The sequence below is a fragment of the Benincasa hispida genome, chromosome 10 (assembly GCF_009727055.1).
Source record: "Benincasa hispida cultivar B227 chromosome 10, ASM972705v1, whole genome shotgun sequence".
NCBI classification, from domain to species: domain Eukaryota; kingdom Viridiplantae; phylum Streptophyta; class Magnoliopsida; order Cucurbitales; family Cucurbitaceae; genus Benincasa; species Benincasa hispida.
This window is the reverse complement of record NC_052358.1, coordinates 59105583-59113554: the sequence shown is the minus strand read 5'-3', so window position 1 is coordinate 59113554 and position 7972 is coordinate 59105583.

The following is a 7972-nucleotide window of genomic DNA, read 5'->3' as shown; positions in this document are numbered from 1 at the left end:
AAATATATATAATATAATATAAAATAAAATAACTAAAATTATAAAATTGGATAATATAAAAAATTGATGGAATTTTGTAGTGGAATTCACACCGATATATGTGTGGATCCACCAAATGCAACTATTTATAGGCAAAGTGGCAGGTACGATGTGGACTTATATGGACATCAAGTATGAATAACTACTAAGCACATGGACAGACAATATGAAGGGTAATATATGGCTTTTGGGACACTAAGCAATGTGCATCTATTTATTATTATAATATTCATAATACTCCTCCTTAGATGCTCATATATATATATATATATGAAATATCCTCGTTAAAACCTTACTAGGAAAAATCCAATGGAAAAAATTTTTAGTGAAGGACAAAGAGTACATATTTCATATAATATATACTCCTAAAAAAATACAAAAGTTGCAGCTGGTAATGCCTTTGTAAATAAGTCTATCAGATTATCCTTCGAATAAACTTGTTGTACAGTGATGTCACCATTTTCTTCAAGATCATGAGTGTAGAAAAGCTTCGGTGAAATATGCTTTGTTTTATCTCTTTTAATATATCCTCTTTTGATTTTGACTATGCAAGCTGTGTTGTTTTCATATAATATTATTGGAGGGTTTTTATTAGAAGACAAGCTACATGTTTCACGAATGTGCTGAGTCATTGATTTTAGCCATACATATTCTCGACTAGCCTCATGAATTATAAGGATTGCAACATGATTTGAGGAAGTGACAGTTATGGTCTGTTTTACCGATCATCATGAAATATCAGTTCCTCCACATGTGAACAGATAACCTGTTTGAGATATAGCTTTGTGTGGATCAGATAAATATCCAAAATCTGCATAACCAACTAGATCAAAATTTGATTTATTTGAATAAAACAAACTCATATCGATTGTTCCTCGGAGATAATGGAGTATATGCTTAATTTCATTCTAATGTCATTTTTTTTTGGAAAAGAACTATATCTTGCTAATAAATTTATTGAAAATGCTAGCAAGATACATAAATGCACCAATTGCACTAAGGTAGGGTACTTCAGGACCAAGAAGTTCTTCATTAACTTTTTGAGGTCGAAATATATCTTTTCTTTATATCCAATGAACGGACTTCGATTGGAATATTTAATGGACGTGCTTTGTTTATATAAAATATTTTCAAAATTTTTCCTGTATAAGTTGACCGATTAAATATTCCATCTGTTAAACACTCAATTTGCAAACCAAGGAAAAATTTTATTTTTCCAAAATCTTTCATCTCAAATTATTTCTTAGGATATTATATTGCCTTTGAAAACTCTTCAAGAGTTTCAATTATATTCAAGTCATCAATATATATAGTTATAATAGCAAATCCTGATTGTGATTTCTTTATAAAAACACACAAACATATTGGATTATTTTGATATCTTTCTTTCAATAAATATTCAAATTCAATAAATATCCACTCAGCGATTGTACCACATCCATCTTGATTGTTTCAATCCATATAGTGATCTCTGTAACTTTATCGAATACCATTCTCGGGAATTCTCGAGAATTTGATGTATATGTTTCAGGTATTTTAAATCTTTATGGGATTCTCATATAAATATCATTATCAAGTGATCCATATAAATATGTTGTGACTACATCCATAAGATGCATATCCAAACTTTTATACACAGTCAAGCCAATTAAATATCTTAATGTAATTGCATTCACCACCAGAAAATACGTCTCCTCAAAATCAATATCAGGTCTTTGTAAAAACTTTGTGCAACTAGTCTTGATTTATATCTTGTGACCTCATTATTTTCATTTATTTTCCTCACAAACACCCATTTGTATCCCATAGGTTTAACACCTTCTGGTGTTCGGACTACTGATAAAAAAATCTGACATTTTGAAAGTGAGTTTAATTCTGCTTCGATTGCTTCTTTCCATTGAAGCCAATCTTTTCAATGTCGATATTCTTCAATAGACTTTGGTTCAAGATCACCATTTTCAGATATAATATCAAGAGCAACATTATACGCAAAAGTGTTGTCAATAATTACATTAGTTCGATTCCATTTTTTTCCTGACATGACATATTTTATTGAAATCTCATTATTATATTTAGGTATTTCACCTTTCTCACTAGTCATGTCGAGGATTTTTTTATGGGTATTTACATCCTCAACCAAGTCTTTTTCACTATTAATTATTTTTCGTTTTCAAGGATTTTTATCTTTGGAACCCACTGGTCTACCATGCTTCTAGCATGTTCCAGACTCACCAGTGACAACTTGTTTTGTTGGGATACCAATTTTGTTGGAACATTTGCAGCTGGTATATGTGACTTAGTTACTTTCTTCGCATCTATAAATGCATCTGGTAATTAATTTGCTATATTTTGTAAATGAATTATTTTCTGAACTACAAGTTCACATTGATTGTATGAGAATCTAAATGAGATAATAACGATGAATTCCATGTAATTTCTTGTTTCAATTTCATAATTCCTCTCCCCAATATTGGAAAATTTGTCTCATTAAAATAAAAATAAGCAAATCGTGCAGTAAATACATTACCCGTCAGAGGTTCAAGATATTTAATAATTAATGGGGAATCATATCGAACATATATTCCTAACCTCCTTTGAGGATCCATCTTAGTAAAGAAACTCTTGTACAAGAGTACCTATGAACGGAAGTGGATCTTTCCAATTCATTGTGACAGAACTTCCACATATACATTCAGACATATAGATGTGCATTAACAACACTAAATTACTGGCATGCTATAAAGGATTAATAAACAAGAGACCGAGAGAACATACCAGTTAAAGACTTTCTTCACTTGAAAACTTGCTCTCTCTGCGAACGAACTCGTCTTGCTAGAATGTCAAGCAATCGTTCAGCAACTCTTCTGTTGTCTACCTTGACCGGCTTTGCACGAACACCAGGAAACGGGGACGACACCACCACTCGGAGCCCTCAGTATTCTCCGAGTGAGAATCCAAAGGGTGGGCTTTGTTTAGATTTGGTTTAGAAAAGGCAATCGTGTACAAAGATCAACTAAGTGGGAGAAGGGACAGACTATCGTATAGTCGGGTGCTTAATCATTTAGTATGAGGTACACGATCGAGTATAAAAGCTAAGCGATCGTCTATACGATTGTTTAGTTCAGCTTAGGCGCTAAGGGATCGTCTAGGAAATGGTAAGCGATCGTTTAGAGAAAAGGCGTGCGGGTGTGCGATCGTTTAGTAAACGGTAAGTGCTATCGTATAGGCTCTCAAGTACTATGCGATCGATTACTAATCACACCATGAGTGATTATGTGTCTCTTGCAAAATGAAAAGCATTTTCATTTTATTCTTCAGTTAGTAAAACTGACTTGAACTTCCCACTAATGCATGAATTCAGAGAACACAGTGGGCAATTATCTTATAACCGTCCAATTAATAAAATTATAAATATAATCATATTATATTCATAACCTATAGTTTGATATCATATATCAACTATAGTGTTTTCTCCTCTACTTGATATAAATCATATTTATATCCAATTTCCTCCAACTTAATGTATCTCTTACATTTAGTCAATCATAGCATATATAATTAACCAGTTCAATTATATCATATATAATTGAACTCCTTCTTGTCAATTTGAACATTTTAAAATGACCGCAAAACCGATTCTCAACTTGTATCCAAGCTACCAAGGGGACCTTATGGACCTATGGCATGAAGCTCCAACGATACGTAAATAGCTGACTAAACTCTTTAACCACGAGATCCACCATCCGTTAACTGCCAGACATTCCACTAAAGACCGATAACTAAACTCTTCTTACCACAGATATATTTCTGTGTCCATCGGATATAACCAATCATGAGTATGATAACCCTTCACAGATGCTCGTAAGTACAGTTGGGCCAATTTACCGTTTTTCTCCTGTAGTTACTTCTCACTCCTTAAGTACCACTAATCTCTCTAATGAACAATACAACATAGTCCAACTATGTGTGAACCCCTCTTGGGCCAAGAGAAGGTATGTGGCGCCACATCGTTCAAGCCCTGGAATCAACCCTTAAGGGAGCTATCTATCTACTTGCCCCTGCTTCGAGGAAGGAATGAATTCCATCTTGTGTAACTGAGTTCCCAGCTCCCAAATCAGGCGAATCCCCAAAGTGGTAGGTTTCAGTCGGCAACCTGGCCACTCACACCCATGCAAATCAAAGGATTGCCCTCAATGGCAGGAGTTCCCAACTCACTTAGCATTGAGGTCATGTTACCTATGGTCATCCTAGTCTCTGTCATGAACGGTGTTATATAACGAGGCGTTAACACTTCCTGGTTAAGTCTTATACAAACTCTTTGTATAAGACGTCCCGCTCGCATGTCCCCTACATGAATGATCAGGATCAGACCATCTGTGACAAGTCACAACACTTGTAACTATTCCACAAAGCGAGCCGCATCCGTAGCATTACCAGGATAAGATTTCCCTCCTATATCCATATACTATAGACCATTTTGGTTATCACTTATGACATGATTCACTTGTATGTCACCACATACACGCTTAAATTACATAAAGACAACCAGGGATTTTAGTTTATTGATTTGTGGTAAAGCAAATAAAACATCCAAAATGAGCAAAATCAATAAGTGAAATAAATATCATATATTATACATCACAAGCATTCGTATAAACTGTTTACAAACTACAGGACACGAGACTTTAGAGTATCATCCCCAAAAATCTCCCACTTGTCCTAAAGCGAGTGGGGTGTACAAAAGATAGTACAAAACAATAAACTAGGGCATAAAAGCCAGTACGATAAAATCTCCCACTTGCCCTAGTCCAGCCGTGGACTGTCCCGTAGACCCATGCTTTGAAGGTGACCCTCAAACATTGTAGCCGTGAGAGCCTTCGTAAACAGGTCAACAACATTGTGCTCCAAAGCGATCTTTGTGATGATCACGTCCTCTTGATGCACCATCTCGCGGATCAAGTGATACTTTCGCTCTATGTGTTTGTCGCGCCTGTGACTTCTAGGCTCCTTAGAGTTTGCCACAACACCACTATTGTCACAATAGAGGGTGATTGGCCTAAACATATCTGGAATAACTTTCAGTTCTGTTAAGAACTTCTTGAACCAGACGACCTTCTTAGTAGCATCGTAAGCCGCTACGTACTCCACCTCCATAGTGGAGTCGGTGATGCACCCCTACTTAGTGCTTCGCCACACTACAGCTCCTCCGTTAAGAGTTAAATCCGACCCTAACTTGGACTTGCGAGAGTCCTTATCAGTCTGAAAGTTAGAATTTGTGTATCCAGTAAGGATCAAATCCCTAGATCTATACACGAGCATGTAGTCCCTCGTTTTCCGAAGATACTTGAAGATGTTCTTCACTGCAGTCTAGTGACCCTGGCCTGAGTTAGATTGATACCTACTGACTATTCCCACAGCGTAGCAGATGTCTAGTCTAGTACAGAGCATCACATACATAAAACTGCCAATGGCAGATTCATATGGGATCTGTCTCATCTCCTCAACCTCTTGAAGCATCTTAGGACACATGTCCTTAGACAAAGTGCTCCATGCTTGAACAGTAGTAGGCCTCTTTTGGAGTCCTGCATCGAGTACTTGAGCAACATCTTTTCAATGTACGATGCCTGAGACAGTGCTAGCACTTGGTTCTTACAATCCCAAAAGATCTGTTCTCACAGAACAAACTGAACCTTTCCTAAATCTTTCATTTGAAATTGGACCGCTAGCCAGTTTTTAACTGCAGTCAGTAGACCTACATCATTCCCAATGAGTAGTATATCGTCTACATACAACAATAAGAAAACTAATGAATCCCTTGGACTGCACCATGTAAATGGTCTCTTCAAGATTTTCGTTCGATGTCCATTTGCCATATCTCAAAATTATAATAAGCTGTAATGGACAGGAGGATGCAGATCGACTTTAACATGGTAATAGGCGGGAAAGTCTCCCCATAGTCGTTTCCCTCTACTTGGGTATAACTCTTTGCCACAAGTCAAGCCTTGAAGGTTTGCACCTTCCCATTAGCACCCCGTTTGTGCTTGCAGATCCATTTACAACCTATAGGTCTTACCCCATTAGGCTGATCTACAAGATCCCATATTGAGTTGAAGTACATCAATTCCATCTCGAGATCCATGGCTTTTAACACATTCATCTCGGTCTATATCCCCCATTGCCTTCTGATAAGACAACGGATCCTCAACGTTGCCATCTGCTACCGTAGCAAGGATTTTTGTGAAACCCAGATAGCGAACGAGCGAGTTCGCAACCCTCCCACTACGTCGAGGTTCTCTCAACTCTTGAGGTAGAACCGACCTACTAGATGAATTATTATCAACAACTCTTGCTGATGAAGCAGGCCTTTCAACAACTCTTGTTGAAGTTTCAGTAGTTTCATTGGAAAGCTCACGTAACGCGACTTTACTACGTGGATTGTGTTCTCTAATATGATCCTCCTCCAAGAAAGCAGCATTCGTGGAAACAAACACCCTATTTTCTGACGGTTCATAAAAATAACCTCTTTATGTACCTTTAGGGTAGCCTACAAAGAGGCATAACCTCGATCGTGGTTCCAACTTCTTAGGATTCGCCTCAAGCACATGTGGCGGGAAACCACAAATGAGGAAGTGACGTAAACTAGCTTTACGCCCGTTCCACAACTCCAGAGGTGTTCTACCAACACTCTTGGAAGGAACACAGTTGAGTATGTATACCACAGTCTTCACTGCAAAACTTCAAAACGAGTCCAGTAAGGAAGCATAACTCCTGTCTCTTATACACATCTAGATGTGTATAAGAGACAGGATGTACCCGGTGCTGAGAGCTGAGAAATGATTCCTTGTTCTATCAAATAGTCTTGGAACTCAGAATCCAAAAACTCTCCACCTCGATCTGATCGAAGTGTTTTAATCCGTCTATCCAATGCATTTTCAACTTCAGCCTCGAACTCTTTGAACTTTTCAAAGGATTTTGACTTCCGTTGCATCAAATAAACATACCCATACCTAAAGTAATTATCAGTAAAATTGATAGAATACTCATAGCCACCTTGGGCTTACACATTCATAGGACCACAAAGTCATAATGTACTAACTCAAGAGGATCTTTGGCTCGATCATCTTTTCCAGTAAAAGGTCTTTTAGTCATCTTACCCTCAAGGAAAGATTCACACACCGGTAAAGAATTTCCTTCTAACTCATTTAGAAGGCCATTTTCACCAATCTCTCAATCCTATTGAGATTGTTGTGCCCTAATCGAAGGTGCCAAAGTTGGACATTTTATTTTGGAGAAATTCGTTGACGTTTAGATTGAGTTACGATAGATTTAAACAACTCTGTGTTATGGAGGGAACTTAAGGTAATGGTCTTAGCACATATAAATTACTTTCCAGTTTAGCTATACAAATTTTAACACCATCTTTATGAATAAACACTTTATCCACATTAAAAGAAAGCATATATTTACATCGTAACAGACACTTTACATAGATAAGGTTCCTTTTAAATTCAGGAACAACATAAATATCTTTTAAAACTAGAAACCTATTCTGTAAAGATAACTGGATGTCTCCCACTACCACAACTGATACGACGTGCCCGGTGCCTACTCGCATTGTCATCTCACTAGCCTCTAGCTGTCGCTAGGATCTAATCCCCTAAAAAGAAGAACAAACGTGATTAGTGGTGCCCGAATCAATTATCTAGGCCGAATCATCATTCTCCACTAAACATGTTTCTAGTACAAATAAATCATATTTACCTTTGTCTACCTTGGCCTTAGCCTTGGCGACCTTCCTTTTCTTCAGCCAGTGAGGACAATTCCTCTTCCAGTGTCCGTCCTAGTTGCAGTGGAAACATTTTCCCTTTTCAACCGGCGACAGACTTCTCCTTGAGGCGACAAGTAGCGAGTTAGCAGGTGCTTTCATTTTCCC